The 21,315-nt window shown below is 32.9% G+C and overlaps 1 long non-coding RNA gene across 1 annotated transcript; it reads left to right on the top strand.

Annotated features, from left to right (window-relative positions):
- The first annotated feature begins 13,402 nt into the window (after positions 1-13,402).
- LOC143053445 (uncharacterized) lies at positions 13,403-18,611 on the top strand. The gene is made up of 3 exons (XR_012971350.1): positions 13,403-13,452; positions 14,889-15,351; positions 16,581-18,611. It is a non-coding gene; the product is annotated as an uncharacterized LOC143053445 (long non-coding RNA).
- Positions 18,612-21,315: the final 2,704 nt, after the last annotated feature.

Raw genomic sequence — 21,315 nt, 5'->3', positions numbered from 1 at the left:
TTCCTTAGGAACTGTAACTATAATCAATGGGATTGATTTACAACCGAAGGACGTTCTGATGTGTTAGACTGGATGATCTACTATTGTGCCAGCAATAGGTTTTCATAAACCTATTGATGTATGTTTTTCTTGTAAACAAACGTTTGTAAATACTTGTGCCCTTGTCCTAACACTGAAGACGCAACCTGGTCTTTTCCCTGCAGATGCTGTGCTGTATTATACTGAACTCATAATCAGCAGTCAAACTTTTACAAAAGGATAATAACTAAAATCACTGTGCATGTACTTTATACAAAATGACCATTGAAGTAGGAAATCATATCAATAATAAAGCTCTAATTCTGAAGTATCATTTTCGACCCTTGAATTAATCTTTTACTTTAAATATTTTGTCACAGAATATGAAGACAAGTCAGACTGAATTGAAAATGTCCAGCAATGATACTTACTCAATGTGCAAAAACCGGAATATTAGATAAGGTGATAAATATGAAAGTAGAGAATAGGAACATTCATACACCTCCAGAAAGCCATCGTATTAGATGAGTATTTTTTTCAAAACCAAAGTTACCAACTAAATTTTATTGAATGTGTCATAAACTTCTAGTCTTCAAACCGGTCTCAACGAAAAATTCAAACATTCTAAAATCGTTCTCATGTTTCGCGTTCAACCACCCCTGAAAACATTCCAAAGATTGCTAACAAGACATCAAAATGAATTTTTAAAACGTTGAAAACGCCACTGATTGGGATATCGCTGATATTAATACCTTTTTACTTCGCACACCGCTTTCCTGCAATATATATAATTTATCAATTGAACGGCAAACAATTTAATGGATTCTAAGATCAAGACTAAGAAAACGTGACACGTGTTCATAGTTTGCGAGGTATATGTATAACGTGTTTGCCTTGTGTTTCTTAAATTCGTATTGACTTATTTTCAGTTTAACATAAACAAAACCTCGTGTTTCGAGTTCAATACAAGTAACGTCAGATCTTTAACAGGGCAAAAACAGAAACATAATACATATAACATTATCACTTTCAATAAAAGTTTGTGGTTTTTTCTCTTAAATTTGATTTCAAAAGTACTAGAAATAAATAAAATAGAAAAACTTCTTTAATTAAATTATTGATTCACAATTGAATGACGTTTAGGTGATTAAATAGTTTGAATATCCGTTTTAGAAACAATAAAGTGCAATTTGTACATCTTTAATAGAGTTACGAATTAACTGCATAAACTTTAGACTTACACCAAATTCATATGTATCTGCTCAGAAATTAAAGGCAATTGAAATACAAATCAAAACAAAGCTGACTTGAATAATGTAAATTCAGAAATTATTGCGTGAATTTTGAAAAAAATAGACATTTTAGTTTCTTGTGTATTTACCTCAGAAGCTTACAAAATTTTAAAATTATTGAAAGAAATTAATTTGGGAAGAATAGCTGGTCCATTTAACAATATACCACTTTTTAATCTAAGATTGTCTCCGATTGGCTTATGTCCTAAAAAGGATGGTTCTTGGAGGCTTATACAGCATTTATCATACCCACACGGTTTAAGCGTAAATGATTATATTGATAAGGGCTTGTGTTCTGTGACTTATACGCCGTTTGACCATGCACTAGATATGGTGGGTAGCCAAGGAAAGTTCGCCCTAATTGGAAAAAAAGATATCAGCTCGGCATTTAGGCTTTTACCAGTAAACCCGGATGATTTCGAGTTATTGGGTTTCAAATTTTTGGACTTTTACTTCGTGGACCGCTGTTTGCCTCAAGGTTGTAGTCTGTCTTGCGCAACGTTTGAGAAATTCTCAACATTTCTAGAATGTATCTTTAAGGACAAAACTGGATCGGAAAGTGTTATGCACTACTTAGATGATTTTTTGTTTGCAGTCCCGGGGACTGATTTAACTTGCCTTAACCTGATGAGTGAATTTGATTGTTTATGTGATCGTTTAGGAGTTCCTTTGGCACATGACAAGACCGTCGGTCCAACTCATGTTCTTACCTTTTTGGGGCTTGAAATTAATACAATTGAAATGTCTGTAAAAATTCCCAAAGAGAAATTGTTGAAATTGAAAACAATAATTTCAAATTTGTTAGGCAAAAAAAGAACAACATTACGTGTTCTCCAGTCTTTTACAGGCATTTTGAATTTTTGTTCGAGAGTGATCCCTACGGGTAGGGCATTCAAGAGACGTTTTTATGATGCAATGTCAGGAATATCAAATCCTCGGCACCATATAAGGCTCACTGCGTCAATTAAGGAAGACATAAGGTTGTGGTCGTTATTTTTAGATTGTTTTAATGGCAAATTTTATTTTCCCGATTCCGATTGGATATCAAATGTTAATATGGAGTTATTTGCTGATAGTGCTGGGAGTGCGTTTGGTGGATGTGCTTCGTATTTACATCCTAATTGGGCTCTCTTTCCTTGGCCGTCATATTGGTTAGGTTGCGATATATTAAAGGACATTACATTTTTAGAGTTATTGCCTATTGTTTTAGCCTTTCATTTGTGGTATGCGATCTTTGCGAATAAGAAAATTATCTTACACGTTGACAATAAAGCACTTGTTCATATCTTGAATTCTAAAACGTCTAGATCAAGAAGGGTAATGCATATTCTTCGTCCTTTAGTCTTAAAAGCTATGGTTTATAATATTCAGTTCAAAGCAATGCATATTACATCAAACAAAAACTGTATTGCGGATGCAATTTCTCGTCAACAGTGGCCACGGTTTCGTCGCATGTCACCAGAGGCGCTACAAGAACCAGAAAAGGTCCCACAGTCTTTTCTTCAAGTGATCTCAAATTTGAATCCAACAAGTTGTTAACGGCGTCAATCTCACCAAACACAAGTGACACTTATGAAACTGCTGTCAGGTCATTTGATCAATTTAGATCTTCACACGGACATGCCATTGTTTGGCCACCCTCACTTAACGTTATCTGTAACTCTATAGCATATTTATCTGTGCGAGGTTATGCTCCGTCTACTGCCAAGTCTTATATTTTTGGTATAGCCTTTAAATGTAAAATGTTAAATATTACTGATAACACTCACAATTTTATAATTAAGAAAATGTTAATTGGAATGGAAAGGCTTGACAAACGAGTGGATTCAAGATTGCCAATTACACCACAGATTTTAGATAAATTGATTTCACTATTACCATCTGTATGTCTCTCACAATATGAGACCTTATTGTTTTCGGGGTTGTTTAGTTTGGCGTATTTTGGTTTTTTCAGGATAGGGGAATTAGTAGTCAATAAATCACTGGCACATTCTCACACTTTGTCGTTAGATGATTTTAGTTTTTCAGACAATAACGTTTCTATCAACCTTAAATTTTCAAAAACTGATCAGTTAGGCAAAGGTAGTTTAATAATTATACCTTCAATTAATTCTCATGTATGTCCTGTTCATTTATTAAAGAAATATTTTATTGCCAGGCCCAAAACCATTGGTCCTGCATTCATACACTTCGGTGGAAACTATGTTACACGTTATCAGTTTAACGCTGTTCTAAAGAAAGCTATGAATGTGGCGAATATTACATCGGATAATTTTCAAAGTCATAGTTTTAGGATCGGAGCTGCATCTCAGTCTTCGAAAATGGGGTTTTCTGATGATGAAATTCAGGATTTTGGTCGTTGGGAATCAAAAACTTATAAAAGATATATATCAGAATACCAACGCTAAAGTTAGCAAGTCAAATTTAATATGTGTCATCATTTATTTGTTTGTATATATTGTACATAATTGATTTGAAATTTGAATACTCACCTGATCGTCACTTTAAGACTTTCAGGTCAACAAACGAGTGTTTGGTTGGTGGGTTCTTCAATCATCAAACATGCATTTGTACATGCTAGAAAGTCTGTCGATGGTGTAAATTTAGGTTTGGAACGAATAAAATCTACAATATGGTGGCAAGGAAAAAGTGGAATGAGGATTTGTGAGATAATACCCAAAGTCAAACATTTGCTTACACTTGAAGAACCCCCGCAAGTATTAGTATTTCACTGTGGTGGAAATGATATCGGACAAAAAGTGTCATGTGTATTAGGACACGATATTTTAAAAGTAATTGATTGCCTTCGGGTCTTACTACCAAAGTCAAAATTTGTTTGGTCTCAAATTTTACCCAGATTGAAATACAGGAATGAGATTGTACATAGATCTTTGAACAGAACTAGAGTTAGATTAAATAGTTTAGTAGCTACATATATCATCAAACATGGCGGTGCTTATATTAGATATCCAGAAATATCTGAAGACAACCCAGATTTATTTTTAGACGGTGTTCATTTATCAGATATCGGAAATAATTTGTTTTTGTATAGGTTACAGCAAGGTTTATTTGACATTATAAAATTTTCACATACAATTTGTCCACAAAACGGCGAAGTAGGTACATGGCTTCGGGAATCTGTTAGCTTGTAGTCACGGCGGTCAGATTCTTTAACATACAGTTTTTTTATTTTCAAATAAATCACCTTCATAGTACTGGTTGGCGGTAACAATTTTCGAAACATTCTGTTATGACAGAAAATTTCGAATTTGTTTAGTGGCGGACTTTATAGGCTGCACCAGTACCGATAAACTTAATTTATTATTATTTAATTTAGAACATTAATCCATTTCTTCATTTACACTTCAAACGTAGTTTTTCATGTTGATTTTGGACACCTGTTGCCAGGGTTCAATTCAGCACACTATTAATTCATAATTTCATTACATTTTAGTTTTATTTCAATTTTAATTATCTATTATATTTTGAAGATTTGATTTATAATTTTAATTTACGGTTACCCAAAGACCCTTTGTTCATGGGTTGGTAACCGACAGAAGCCGTGATCTTACTTCGCCAATAAATATATATTATTTTTAACATGTGTTATCTCTTATAATTCGATTTAAAGGGCTCGACCATTAAATCGCGTTATCAGAGGAAGACAAGCAATAGTTCATTAGCAGGTCAAAGCAGACGCGCATGTCTAAATTTATTACACTACATATAAATTAACTGCTCGTGCATTCTCATCACAAATATTGCAAACGCTATCTTCAAGGATTTATATTGATCTAAGGTCAGACTATTGATTTAATTTATTATACACATGATTACTTGATACCCACCCAGCCTCTCCCCTTTTATTTTCGATACTGCTGTTTTTGTTCTTATTTTACAGATTTATGTGTGTCGTCTGTACATATACTTCAACTTTAAAGAAAACCTGTCACGGCTTCTGGATTCGTTTGTGTTTATGTAAACACAATTAACCGAACTACGACCTCCATATGGTGAAGTGATAATGTCTGACAATAATAATGCACTGACCAAAGATGATTTTATGACCGTCTGTCATGAACGGCGGACTTTATAGGCTGCACCAGTACCGATAAACTTGATTTATTATTATTTAATTTAGAACATTAATCCATTTCTTCATTTACACTTCAAACGTAGTTTTTCATGTTGATTTTGGACATCTGTTGCCAGGGTTCAATTCAGCACACTATTAATTCATAATTTCATTACATTTTAGTTTTATTTCAATTTTAATTATCTATTATATTTTGAAGATTTGATTTATAATTTTAATTTACGGTTACCCAAAGACCCTTTGTTCATGGGTTGGTAACCGACAGAAGCCGTGATCTTACTTCGCCAATAAATATATATTATTTTTAACATGTGTTATCTCTTATAATTGAATTCTGGAGTTGGCATGTCAGTTAACTGCTAGTAGTCTGTTGTTATTTATGTATTATTGTCATTTTGTTTATTTATTTTCTTTGGTTACATCTTCTAACATCAGACTCGGACTTCTCTTGAACTGAAGTTTAATGTGCGTATTGTTATGCGTTTACTTTTCTATTTGTTAGTCTTTTATTATTTTAATTTTAGTTTCTTGAGTACAATTTGCAGTTTAGTATGGCGTTCATTATCAATGAAATAGTATATATATTTGTTTAGGGGCCAGCTGAAGGACGCCTCCGGATGCTGGAATTTCTCGCTTCATTGAGGACCTGTTGGTGACCTTCTGTTGTTCAATGGACGGATTGTTGCCTCTTTGACACATTCCCCATTTTCATTCTCAATTCTACGCGATATCGGAACGCGAGTTTTTATTATTGCGACAATTACCAAGTCGCAGTATTTGCATTTATATCAAAGTCTCAAAATTTTTGAAGCAAAATATATTTGTATAGAAACTAAAATAATGTTCAAAGCAGCCATAGATATGCCAAACCGAACTGACAATAGAGCACTGTCAACAACAAGTGACGACAAAAACTTCTACTAGTAATGAAGTATTTATGTTGAACTGTCTCTGAGTATTGATGTGTTTTGAATGGACGGAGTACAACGTTGTCCCTCGCGGCTCAATGTCAACTCTTAAATAGCCATTCAGGATAAATAAACTTAACTCAACCCCCAGTTTGGTACAAAGGTGTCTCTGAAAATTTGTCTTTCTACAGATTTTTAGACACATTTCCATTTGTTCCTGTGACGACTCGTGCATAGGCGCCTCTTATTCGCTTTCTGGAAACAGATTGTATTTTTATGGCACCACCACTAAGTGGTAGGGGACATATAATTTTACCCTTGTCCGTAATTCCGAAATTCTGTAGTTCCGAAATTCCGAAATTCTGTAATTCCGAAATTACGAAATTCAGTACTTCCGTCATTCCGCAACAAACCATTATACGCAGTTTTTTTTCAAAACGCCTTCAGATATTGGGCTGATTTTTGGTATGTAAGTTAACCATGATGAATTACAGATTAAGTTTAAGTTTCGTTCCGCTCCGCTAATTTTTGCCGAAATTACGGGCTTTGAACTTTGATAAATTGTTGAAATTCACAGTTATACAGACATTTTTTCTGAACGCTTTCACATATTGGGCTGATTTTGGGTATTTGACTTACTTATGATGAGTTACAGATCTAGTTCAAGTTTTGTTCCGCTCCGTTAATTTTTGCCAAAATTAAGGGTTTACAACTTTGAAAATTTTGAAAATCAGTTATACAGACTTTTTTCTATACGCCTCCACATTCTGAGCTGATTTTGTTTATATGCGAGACTACCATCATATTTGTGTCCACATGTGTTATTGCAATTGCAGATGTTTCAACTTTTTGAGACGGGGCCATTCGTGTCGCTTTGACGCATCTAGTTTTTCTAGTATGTCAACATTAAAGCTTACACGTATTCAATAAGATTATATCAGCCTATTTTTACCATGAATAAAAAGAAAAACAACAATAACATTATGTAGAATAGTGGCATTTTATTTTTGTTAATGACTTGATCAAACGAAAATCAAACGAGATGATGAAGTCAGTACAAAAATAATAAAATATAAAATGTTATTGCTTTAGTCACCACATTTGGTGACCCTGTTTTCACATATTCTTCATCCGCTAGGGTTAAATAACATGAGAACTATTGTTTTCTACTGCCTGATAATTTTCTGAAATCATATTTGAGAGATAATGCAATTGACAAAGGATGCAACGTTGTTCATCTCAAGGTTATAATAACTTTAGTTCCACTTATATTCAAAATCAGTCTGGTATTTTATTGTATCGTACATTTACAACACTGAAATATATACTGAATTATATTGTCTCATATAATACGGCTTACCCCGGTATTCATAAATTGAAACAATGTGTGAACATGGTGGATGATCGACTAAAGTCTGTTTTCAGATAGAAAGCAGATATATTTTCAACCATCTCTTCATGATAAGATTGTTGTTGTTCCTGCAAACAAAGCTTACAATAATAGTGTATGTAAATCATCTACTACGAGTGTCTTGTAAAATAATTACGAATTGCACTCAGCTTTTTTACATAAAAACAGATATCACTTGACAATGATGAGATGTTGTAAAATACAAAAAGTCCGTTATTACTTCAATGAACATTACATTGGACAACAAATCGGTGGACTTACTTTGTTTGTATTGGGTACCTAAGCGTCACATAACTCCGTACAAACAACGGTAAATTGCCGGATCATCTGGATGCTCCACAATTAATTTGTCCATTAGATTGACAACAAAATGCATTGAAAGAGGAACTTCAGAAATACATGTACTGTACAATTTACTCCTGTAGTTGTATCAATCACTCGTGGATTCTATAAAACTCGACAGAACTGATGGACAGTCTTAAATCTCGATCTATCTCTGAAATTAGTTTTATCAAAACTTTAGATTTTTCACCCTGTATATCACCCTTTCCCATGTGAAATTGAAAAACAATCGTCTAAAAGATTTAATCCACATAATTATGTTTTTTTAACATAAAAATGGTCGCATACGGTATAAGTTTAATTACTTTGGGATACTGAACGGCGTAATTCGTTTAAAGTGAACCAGGTTAAAACGTGATACAATTAGGCACAAGTGCTTAGTATTCTGAAGTTTCTTATTGACAACAAATTTGTTGAATGAGGTTATTGAACAAAATTCAACCATATTCATGATTTCTCTTCCTCTCTATCAATTCAATTTGAGACCCAAATAATACAAATGCAAATTTAAGGTTAAATCAATTCAGCTGAATAACCTATCAATATTTTCAGCTTATTTTTTCCCTAACTAATGCTCTTTCGACTTGTAGTATCAACTATAAAAAGGTTGCATTTCTGTAAATATTGACAATGCAATTTCCCATAGGAACTCCTTTTACGGCTAAATCTGTACCACTTTTACTATGAAGTTTTGAAAAAAATCTTATCCTAGAATTGAAAGTTCATATGCACCACAATTTTTTTCAAAGGTCAAAATATAGGGCTGTGCGGCATATTTTCAACGTTTATAAGCCCTGAACTTCTCAGAGTTTAAACTAACACTAATTTTCTTAATTATCCCTACCTTGAATGAAAGGTTACCACAGATTTCAATGTAAACAATATGCCCATGTATATTTACTAGTAACATTCCCAAGTTATGTCTCTGTGAGAAGGAACACAGAGAGCATAACTGGGAACCAGTATGTAAACAAAATTATTTAACTATGAATATTCAATATTCCCAAAAAGAGGCGTGTTTTGAGAAACAGCTGTATTTACAAAGTGCAACCTATACAAATATTTATTCAAATAGAAAACTATCTAAAATCAGTTATTCTTACATAAATACTCATTTATCCGAATTATAACCTAACAGAAATCACTGCGTATACTCTAAGTATTTCTTACCTGTACATTTTATACCCCCTCCCCTGTTTCATTTTTTAAAAGAATTTGAAAACAAGATTTTAATTATTGCCAGTTACCCTATTTGAATATTTTCTTATAAAAAATGACTAGAACCTGTTTAAACTGTTTTCATAACGTATTGAAAGCATATCATAATACTATAAATGTAATGTTTAGCATTAATATATTCAATCATTACAACATGAAAGATTATATAATGTATCCAATCAAGCCTCTGTCTCCATTCCACATCTTACTGTATGCCTATTTGTCAATATAAGTACACATTTTCTGCCTCAAATGGTCAATTTAGAATTCCTGTCACAACAGTATCATCTGTAACCATATGACTGACACAATTTAGCTAATATATATACTAGAAGTGTTCAAACAGAGCCATATTTGCAATAGTTGTATGTTTACAGATACCAGTCTGAGATATAAATTCACTTTAAATGTTATAGAGATAACTGCTAACATATGATTATTGCATAACTTCCAAGCATAGTTATTGTTTTCTATATCAAGAACTTTAAAATCATAAAATCATAGCATTTACAAGTATAATTATTTGTTTTATGACCCAGGCGTAGGCAATTTTCTATGTTTTTTGCCCCTGGGGCCTCAAATTTCCTAAATCATTTTGCTGTTTCTAGCAATTTAGAATATTTAGTACATATTCAGGATAGAACACACTATTGTAATTTTTGTTGAGATATTTTTGTTTTTCTAGCTTGTATTTATTATGTCGTGGTGACATAAAAGCAGATTTAGGTGTTGGGGCTTACTTTTGGGTTATCTAAAGGACACAAACACCCCATGAAAAATGTTCAGGAAGGATCTATGAGTTTCATTGACTGCGAAGAGTAATTATAAGCACTTCTTAACAATTTAACTTACAAATATGCAAATATTATGAATTAATTTTGTATCCAGGACTATGCATACTGTAAACTGTGAATTTATGCTGAGTCATCATATTTAAGGCCCAGGATTCTATCAATCTTCATTAAATATTCATAAAACTTCATATTTGAGTTAATTTCCTTAAAATCTTGAAATAAAATATCTTGAAATAAAGCAAATTAGGTTAAATTCTGAATTTTCCCCTTTTTCACCCTATATAGGTTGCATTTCTGTAAATATTGACAATGCAACTTCCCATAGGAACTCCTTTTACTGTCGGCATCCCAATGGGAACAAACTGTGCCCCTCTACTTGCCGACTTGTTTCTTTATTATTATGAGGCTGACTTCATGCAGGAACTTCTTAGGAAGAAGGATAAGAAGTTAGCAATATCCTTTAACTCTACTTTCCGCTATATAGATGACGTTCTTTCACTAAAAAATTCAAAATTTGGTGACTATGTGGAACGCCATCGAATTGGAGATAAAGGATACTACAGATACAGTTAAGTCGGCTTCATATCTTGACTTACATCTAGAAATTGACAATGAGGGTCGGTTGAAAACAAAACTTTACGACGAAAGAGATGATTTCAGCTTTCCAATTGTGAACTTTCCATTTCTAAGTAGCAACATTCCAGCAGCACCTGCATACGGGGTATATATCTTCCAATTGATACGATATTCCCGTGCATTTCCTATCATGATTTTCTTGATAGAGGGTTACTGCTCACAAGGAAGCTATTAAACCAAGTGTTCCAAATTGTGAAGTTGAAATCATCCCTTCGTAAATTTTACGGACGCCATCACGAGTTGGTTGACCGTTATGGAATAACCGTTTCACAAATGATATCGGATATGTTCCTTACGTCGTAACTACAATCCCCTTCCCTTTCATGAATGTGACCTACCGAATTAGACTATTTACCAGATTTGTAATCATATAAGCAACACGAGGGGTGCCACATGTGGAGCAAGATCTGCATACCCTTCCGGAGCACCTGAGATCACCCCTAGTTTTTGGTGGGGTTCGTGTTGTTTATTCTTTAGTTTTCTATGTTGTGTCATGTGTACTATTGTTTTTCTGTTTGTCTTTTTCATTTTTAGCCATGGCGTTGTCAGTTTGTTTTAGATTTATGAGTTTCACTGTCCCTTTGGTATCTTTCGTCCCTCTTTTACGGCTAAAACTGTACCACTTTTACTATGAAGTTTTGAAAAAAATCTTATCCTAGAATTAAAAGTTCATATGCACCACAATTAATTAGGGCTGTGCGGCATATTTTCAACGTTTATAAGCCCTGAACTTCTCAGAGTTTAAACTAACACTAATTTTCTGAACTACCCCTACCTTGAATGAAAGTGTACCACATATTTCAATTTAAACAATATGCACATGTATATTTACTGGTAACATTCCCAAGTTATGTCTCTGTGAGAAGGAACACACAGAGCATAACTGTGAACCAGTATGTAAACAAAATTAATTTGCTATTCAAGATCTCCACAAAAGAGGCGTGTTTTGAGAAACAGCTGTATTTACAAAGTGCAACCTAAAAATAATTTTATTTTTTTATTTTGAAAATTTCTATTTGATTTCTTTTTCAATTGGTAAATTTCATTTCAATTCGTTTCATTCTTATGCCGTTTCGCACTTGTAACAGGCATCTAATTTTTAGTCCCTTCCCTATTTGTATATATTAATCAAAAATAAAATTTGAACTTTCAAAAAACCAAATAATCCAAACTGCACTTTATGTTTGTATTTTAAAAGATTGAATACATTTCTAAACTTATAAATTTTGAAACGAATTTAAGAATTCGAGAATTATAATTATTTGATGAGAATTTCATCATCCAAAAAAATCTAAACAGAAATAGACTGTGGATATATAAAACTTTGAAGAAAAATCCCTAAAAAAATCATTTGAAAACTATTTAGAATTTAAGATTGTTAAGTATGTATCGCCATGTTTGACAAATATACCTATCATGAATGGGGTTTTTTTTCACAATAATGGAATTTTACGTGATTACCATAGATGTGAGAAGTTTAGCTAGCTATAAAACCAGCTTTAATTCCTCATTTTCTACATCAAAATAATGCCTGTACCAAATGAGGAATATGACAGTTGTTAACTTATCATTTGATGTGTTTGAGCTTTTGGTTTTGCCATTTAATATATTTCTATTTCGCCTTTTTTATGTTAGTCGGAGTTCCTTCAGACAATTGTCAAAAACAAGAAAATCAACGAAGGCAGCTAATGTAATTTCACATTTAGATATATGGATGCTGTTTTTTTCATTTACAATCCAAAAACTTTTTCTGATTGGGTTCCCTTGATATATTCTCCATAACTAGACATTTATGAAACAACAGACACTGCTTTCTTTGTTTCATTTTTTAACTTGCCCCTAATACCTCGAATGTGACATAAGCGGAGATCTCTATACCAGAATCTATGACAAATGAATATTTTTTATTTTGAAATTTTCAATTTCCCTGATCTTTGTAGCAATATACCAACCTCTTGGCATATAAGATATACATTTCACAATTTATACGGTATTCATGAGTATGCAACTGCTACTCAGATTTTGTAAAACGTCACAAGTGTCTGCCCAAAAAAGTAAAAGAAAGTTTCGTCTACTTTTTAAAATGTTCACCAAAAATTACCAAGACAATGTTGATAAATATTCTACATCAACTTCACAAATACACTTAATATACGATGATCTTGAGGTATAAATTCTAGGTAATGTCGTTGCTTATCATCATAATTTTGTGTTATAGCGTTCATTTAAGTTGTTAGTCTACGTAAATTATTACTTTCACTGTTTAGTCTATTGTTGATTATATTTATTTGCCTTGACAATGTACGTATACATCCTTTATGTTTTGTTGCTATCGAAGTGTTCTGTTGTTGTTTGATTTTTTTTTTTTTTTTTTTTTTTTGGCGGGGGGGGGGTTGCTTACATGCTTTGTTTATATTTTACGTTTGTCTTAACTGTATGTGCCTAATATTTTTAAAGTAATAAGTCATGTCCCTTAATTTTTTACTGAAGGCAGTGAGATTAAATGAAAATGTACAAATTGCCGATCAATATCAGTTAATTACCAGTACAGTTTAGGACACTCACAAAAAGTGAAATACCAAAGCAGGAGCATCATGTAGACGATTAACATGACAGCTTTTGACCGGACAAAATTTTTTTTTTTTAATTTATTTATATCACACATAAGCTTCCATACAAATTGATAGTTATTATCAACAAGGAAGTTATTTAAACGATTTGTAGCACGATAAATAAGGTAAGAGAATACAACTTTATTTAAGATGTTACTTTGTTTCTAGTCCAGATATAAGTTCAAGTACATGTCATTAAGTAACTGAAGTATGTATTACAAAGCACTAACGGTACTTACGATAGTTGGTTATAAGCATTACACGAGTACTAAAATTGAGAACAGAAATAGGGAATATGTCAATGAGACAACAATCTAACCAAAGAGCTTACAACAGCCGAAAGCCACAAATGAGGCGTGCTCCAGCTGGCCCCTAAAACAAAAATGTATACTAGCTATAGTACAATGATAGTGGACGTCATACTAATCTCCGAAATATATAAAAGAAACAAAAATGAAAAATCATACGCTTAGGACAGGCGCAAATATGCGGATTAAATACATATGATTAATGTGGTCTAAAAACTGTCTGACATTGCGTAGTAATTAGAGAATCATTATTTGAATGAGGCCGGAATATTTTGTATTTTTATGATATGACATTAGATGGTTTGTTTTCTAGATCTAAAAAAATAATTTACCTAATAAATCGCGTTCGAAATTCTTAGTTCAGTTAAAATGTATCTAAAGCCAACCCAATCTGCTCATACTACTTATATAGTAAAAGAGTTTAATGTATAAATTGTTATTGCTCGAATCGCCGGTACATACAAGCACAACAGACCAAATCAACCACTTATCTAAGATTTATCCAAATAGATAAAAACAAAGACAAAATAATGCAAAAAAAAGCAGGGCATATAAATACTAGCAGTCTGACTTTATTCTGACACTTATTAAGATAGAGATAAATGTTATAAGTGAGAACAAACATTTCTCCCTGCTATATTGGACCATATTTTGTAAACTCTTAGAGGCTTATTTAACAACATATACAGTGTCCCAATTACTAGAATGGCTAATAACTTGGGCGTAGACAAATAAATCTAAAATACTGCATAATTTGGAAAGTAAGATCAAACTCTCAGTGCTAATAAAGAAAGTTTTTTCATGTAGCGGATTTACGTATACTGCAGTTTGCAAGATACTGACGATGAAACAAAATATGCATATTTAGTAGTCATTTATCCACAAATTTTAATCTTTCAAAGATTCAGCATATCAAACATTTCCCTTCTTACGTACCAGATTCTAGAAAAGAGGTTGCTTTATACAGTCTGTGTATCTCATTGTTTAGTTGTTTTTGTGTTGTGAATTGTGAACTGTTGTCTTCTTGAGTACTATTCATAAGATCTATATATTGTCAGTTTTTTTTCGCATTACGTTTTTGTAGAGTATGTAACATTAAAAAAGGACAGAGGGGACAATGAAAAGTCATCCAAAGGTCGATAAGAGGATGACAAAACCCATGAAAAATCGAAAAACATTATCTGTTGGTTATTTTTGTTTTAAGATAATACTTATTATAATAAGACTGTGAACAAATTTGTATTTCTTTCTAGTTATCGTAGATATGGCACAGGTTTTGGCAGTACCCGGAGATGTAAGACATGGATTTTCGTACATAGGCCAATTTAACCACGACTTCGGTCGAATTACTGGAATAGCAGCTACAATAAAAGGGAATATTTTGTTATGTGACTATGTTAAGAAGAATTTGATATTAGTTGATACTCTTGGAAATTGTTTACAGAAGCTAGACGTTGACAGTGAACCATATGATTTGGCTATCACGAGTCAAAATATAGGCTATATTACACAACCTAACTCAAGAACTGTCCTACAAATTGACCCTGATAGAATGATGGTACTCTTCAAAGCAACCTGCGATGAACTGAACACAACAGTGTTTTGTGTTTCAGCAGTTTCAAATACTGGAAGAGATTCTCCGAAAAACGTTCCATGCTATCTTGGTGTTAACAAGCATGGTATGTCATATAAAGTTCCTGTCAATTACGAAAACATGTAAGTATGTAGCTGCAAAACGTGTTTAAACTGTAGACCTAAATTATGATCACACAATAAATCATATAGAAATTTGTATTATAGAGTTTCACACTTGTTCATGTTGTTTTGGTAGTTGATACTTGATACAAAGTTGACCGATGATCTTGCGAAACATCATTTTTAAAGTGTGTAATCGGAACAATGCATTTTGGCCAGTTTATTTTGTCTGATATTACGAGAAAACTCAGTGAAAAGTCGTTATCACATATAGCATTGTAAAACCGAGCAAAACTAAAAACAAATCACTTGCACAATATAATAGTTGAAGGCTAGAAAAAGCAAAATTGCCATTTTAGTTAAATCCTGTCTGTCTAGACTTGGATATATATAAAACTGAGAAACGAAATGAGGAATTCGGAACTTTCCGACCAAAGTGAAGAAAATACAGCCGGAGGACAACAACAAGTCTTCAACACAGCATAAAAATATCGCACCTGAAATACCGCTACATCTCGCCCTAATCAAAAATGTTTCTTAGTTCAGTGACAATGAACATTATACTAAACTACAAACATATACATGTAATTGAACTGAAATTAAAAATCATATCAGACCAGCAAAGGCCATATGCTTTTGACTTGGGACTGACGCAGAAAAGAGGCGGGTTCAAATATGTTTTGTGAGATCTCAACCGTCCTATACATCTAGCCAATGTAGAACAAACAAACTGCAAAACGCACAGTAACATTCAATTAGAGAAAGTAAGAACTTTATGTCCGATGTCAGAATAGATATAAACAAAAAAATGTAATCAAAATGATACATAAATAAACAAAGGACTACTAGCAGTTTCTTACATTCTAGCTCCAGACCGCACCTAAACTGATTGAAAGATTATGTTTTCATCATTTTAAATTCAAGCACAATCCTTCCTTTTAATGGTTCGGTATCATACCATCATAAAATATATAAAAATAACATAACCCGTATCATGCAAACAACTGGTACAGCATAAATGTGTCAATTTCCTATGCAAAGACCCTATGAGTGAATCAATATTAATACCAAAATATGCAATCCTTAATAACCTGACATACACTTTTACATAAGTCATTGTCCTTAAACATGCAAAATGCTTGTTTTAGTCCCATTTTTTTTTTTTTTTTTTGCAAGAGTACAGCTAATCTATCATACACAAAAGTCCGTACTTTTTTTCAATGTCAGTGATTTATTTTTTTCTATTGCAGCAGCCTAGCCAGCTGTATTAATTATCCAAAAATTGGTACACGTGCTGTAAAATTCCATGTCTTAAATGAAAGTATTTACTTATCTTGTATAGGAGGCCAAAATTATATCACGTATAACAACACATTGTACGGCAAACAAGGAATCGTTGCTGACATTACAACCATGGATACGCCCACTGACGTATGCTCTGATGACTACGGACACATATATGTCAGTGGACAGGGATCAAACAATATACATAGACTTACATACTATGTGTCACATAGTTATGATACTGAACATGTTTGCAAGGTTTTAGACATACCATTGGATTCACAACACGGAATCAATAAACCTGTCGCCTTGTGCTTCAACCAAGACTATAGTAAACTGTATGTTGTCAACGAATGGGGGAAATCAGTTTTGGCTTTTGATGTTGTTTAATGATTAATACAAGTACTTTGGTTTCATATATGTAACACTCAGAAACGTGTCCTCCCCTCCCCCAAATGTGTTCGATTCCCCAAAACGTATCCGCATGACGTTACTGAACTGCAAAACATGTCAAAGTTGTAAAACAGCGCCAAAGCATGTCATTTGTATAAACGCCCAAACGTGTTCATTTTTAAGAAACATCCAAACGTGTCCAATCCCCCTAATGTGTCCATATTTTTAGTTTTTACTGGAAATATCATTCGTGTCAATATTATAAATTCTTAGGTTATTTGGTTATTGTTTTTTTATTGACGTATACTCATTTTGCTATTTCATTAAAAAATAGAAAATAACTTTAGGTCTTTTTTTTCTAAAACGGCAGAATAACCTGGGTAAAAGTGAAGACGTTCGTTAAGCTATGTTGGATGTAAATGTTAGCAGTCATGCTCAGTTAAATTGTAGATATAAAATCAGAAACATCGTGTAGGGAAAATTTCCCATTCAATTCTAACTGAAGTCATAATAAAAAAATTGTTTTTATTCAACTAGTGTTATTCCCAATTAACCGAAAACATTTAGGTCCAATCCTTAATTTCTGGTATGATAATAAACCCTATTTACAGTATAAAAAGAAGATGTGGTGTGACTGCAAATGAGAAAAATCTCAACAAATGACCACATGACACATAAATTAACAACTATAGGTCACCGTACGGCCCCAAACAATTAACAAAGCCCATACCGCATAAACAGCTATAAAAGGCCCCGAAAGGACAAATGTATTTTTACTAACATAATATCGTTCAAAGAATGCATGAAATATTTGACACTGGACGTTATGTCTCTTGTTCGTGTGTCTTTAGTGAGGCTCGAAACCTAAATTTTATTTTTTTTAAACCTGACAACCAGTTAATGATTTGAGGAGCTTTTGCAATACCAGACTGAGAGTTGAAAGAAAAAGTCAATTCTGCTGAAAGCCCGCCATGCAATAGTCGGGTTATTATAAAAGCATCATCGGATTTTATTAGTACAAACTATTTTACATAGTAAACGATTAGTTCAACTGTACAAAAATTGTTTGTATGTTCACTCAAAATGAGCATGAAATACTTGCAACTAGCCAATTAGCAAATACAGTCAAAAAATTCATATGTTACAGATTAAATTTACAATTATGATAATCATCAATAACCGGCATTAAACAAACTAATGCTAATAAATGACCACTTCATCAACTATGTCCCTCATCATAAAATAGCCGTAGACGTTATTTCATTCGGGAAATGAGTGTATTAATGCTAAAAGACGTGATACGTTCTGGCGTGTAATAGCGGACACGTTTTGGCGAATACCAATTATCGGACACGTTTGGGGGAATTTGAAAACGGACACGGTTGGGGAAATTGAATATTACGAACACGTTTGGGAAAAATAGACAAGTTTGGGAGAATCGGACCCGTTTGGGGTAAGGACACGTTTGGGATTGTTATATATCTATGCGTGGAGTACCATTTTTGTGGGATTTCGTTGGTAACATTAACAGTAGGATTTAGATAACAAACGCAGTATAATTTTTTTAGTCTTGTATAAAACTACGAAATCAATATTCCCGAAAGGGCAATAAAAAATTTTGCTGTTTAATATAATATTATATTGTGTTAATTTTACTTGATGTAAATATTCTGTCGTTAACGTTTTTGGGATATAGTCGTGATATACACTATAATTCAATGAATTTCGGATGTATGTCTTCTACTGATAAGAAGTATACTTAATTTCTACTGACGAATCGTTTTAGCACTGCCTCATACAATTGTGCGCCAAAAGAAAATGTAAGAATGATTATTTGTGTAACATAAGTTTACTGAACGATGTTCCTAAACATTTTTGACTGAGACATTTGGTTAACAATATATGTTATCGTGGTTTATTTTTAAAGTAAAAACTATATTTATTTCCCTACATTAAAAAAGTCAAATTGGAGTACATGAGTGTTAATTTAATTCCACTAATGTTTCGTAAGATAAAACAAAAGCAGTGCTTTTAAGAGTGGGACTTTTCAAGTACGTATCAGTTTAAACCAATTAAACAACTTCCCTGTCTAATTGCATTTTGTAAGCCTGTGATAACAAAAACGGATAAAGCTTTGTATCGTTCGCCTGATGATGTTCATGCATATGAATTTCATTATCAAAAATCTTGTAGCAAAATCAAACCATGCAGAAACTGTCCCTGTTGATGATTAATCATATTTCTCTAATTGTTGTGCTATTTTCACATTTCCTGGCCGGTGTGAGAAATACATTTCTCCTCACTAGAGAAATTCTGTTCTCGGCAAATGATTGGTTGAAATTGAATTGTGACGCTAAATGTTCTTGTTTTCTTCTGAATTTTCTTTTTGTGACGTCATGAAAAAAGGCGACCATGCCTGATGACATCACAGCAAAAGTACACAACTTTCCTCAAATCTTTAAAAAGGAAGGATAAAAATAATTAGAGAAACAGATTCCACCACTGTAACTCGTGTATTACGAAATTCTACACTCTCAACAGTTAAATTTTAATTATTTAAAAAATTAACTGTCTCGAGTGGAGAAATATCGTAATACACTTGATGCATTTGTGGAATCTACATGTTTCTAGTCTGTTTTATCAGATGAGTGCCCAAGCTTTTGACTGGACTTCTAGTTTATTTTCTATAGAAATCTAATAAAAGCGACACACATCTACTGATAACTGAAACAGACGAAGGACTAATAAAAAAGGGACAAAAGATACCAGAGGGACATTCAAACTCATAGATCGTAAATAAACTGACAACGACATGGCTAAAACAGAAAAAGACAGACAAACAACATGAACAATAGTACAAAGAACGCAATATAGAAAACTTCAGACCAAACAACACAAACCCAAGAAAAACTGGGGATGATAGCAGATGCTCCGGAAAGGTAAGCATATCCTACCTCACATGTGGCAGCCGTCGTGTTGCTTATGTTAATACAAACCAGGTAAATAATAAGCATAGTAGAAATATTGGACAAATGAAACATAGAAACAGAATCGCTACTTTTTTACAAGAATTAATAATAATAAGGTCACTTATAAGTTTTAGACTTTCATAGTTATGTTTTTCTTAGCATTCTTGCAAAAAAAAATGACGAGTTGAATGATGAACGAAAATGATGTTCAAAGCCAAATTTGTAACATCCGTGACGACTTTAAGTAAAAACACTATTTCATATCGTTTTCTTTTGGTAAATACTGCAGCATTTTATTTCACAAACTGGAACAAAGTTTGCGTTGGTCAAACTACAGTGTAGGTTTGAAGAATGTTATGGAAAATCAATCATCATACGGAAAACGAATCGGTCTGAAGAGTTTTGAATGTATGGTTCGGTAGTTTAATATTGATTTTCGAAACCATTCAACAACCTAGCCATTTCAAATCTGGATAAATGCGGACAATAATTGAAACCGACAGTTATATTGAGACAATGAATGAATACCAAAACATTACATGGATTCAATTTAACAGTTCCTAGTTGAATACAGTCCTTAGATATATCAAATATTTGGTCTAACACTGTAAAAAAAAATGTCTATGGCTTATTCCCCACATCACCATCTTTGCCTATTTACCAATTGTTCGTTCTGTCGTTTGAGATAATTGATACTAAAGCTAACAATTGTGAGAGTAATGCTACTGATCCGCATATCGACAGGGTGTGACAACTCTTGTCAATAACAGATGTATAGTTAAATAAGCAGCTAACCCTTTTTTTATTGATATTTTTTTTAATTGGCATTACATGAGGTTTGATCAAATATGAGATTGACAATCAAAATGTATACGGCTTTTGTGAATCATATTCGGAAATATGTAAGTTAAACACTAGCTAAAACAATTTGGAAAAAGACTATATCAAAAGATGTCATATGATGAAACAAAGGTATATTCAGCAACTTTTAAAACAGCAAGTGTATTGAGTTGCCTGAAACATAAATAGCCTATGACAAACGATTTATTCTCCGACCTTAATAGAATATGAGGACTGCGTGGCATTTCATCTTTTTTTTTGGAACTGTTCTGACTATATAATTCAATATTCTTAAAACAGTAAACAGATTGAAATCTAAATTCTGGTGTTCCAGTATTAACGATGACCAATGACGATATATTCATCATAGATACCAGTATCAACATTTTATAGTTACGCCAGACGCGCGTTTCGTCTAAAAAAGATTCATCACTGACTCTCGAATAAAAAAATGTTTAAAAGGCCAAATAGGGTACAAAGTTAAAGAGCATTGAGGATA

This window comes from Mytilus galloprovincialis, chromosome 12 (assembly GCF_965363235.1).
Source record: "Mytilus galloprovincialis chromosome 12, xbMytGall1.hap1.1, whole genome shotgun sequence".
In the NCBI taxonomy this organism is placed as follows: domain Eukaryota; kingdom Metazoa; phylum Mollusca; class Bivalvia; order Mytilida; family Mytilidae; genus Mytilus; species Mytilus galloprovincialis.
Note: the sequence above shows the minus strand (reverse complement) of the source record. Positions and strands in the feature narration are given on the sequence as shown.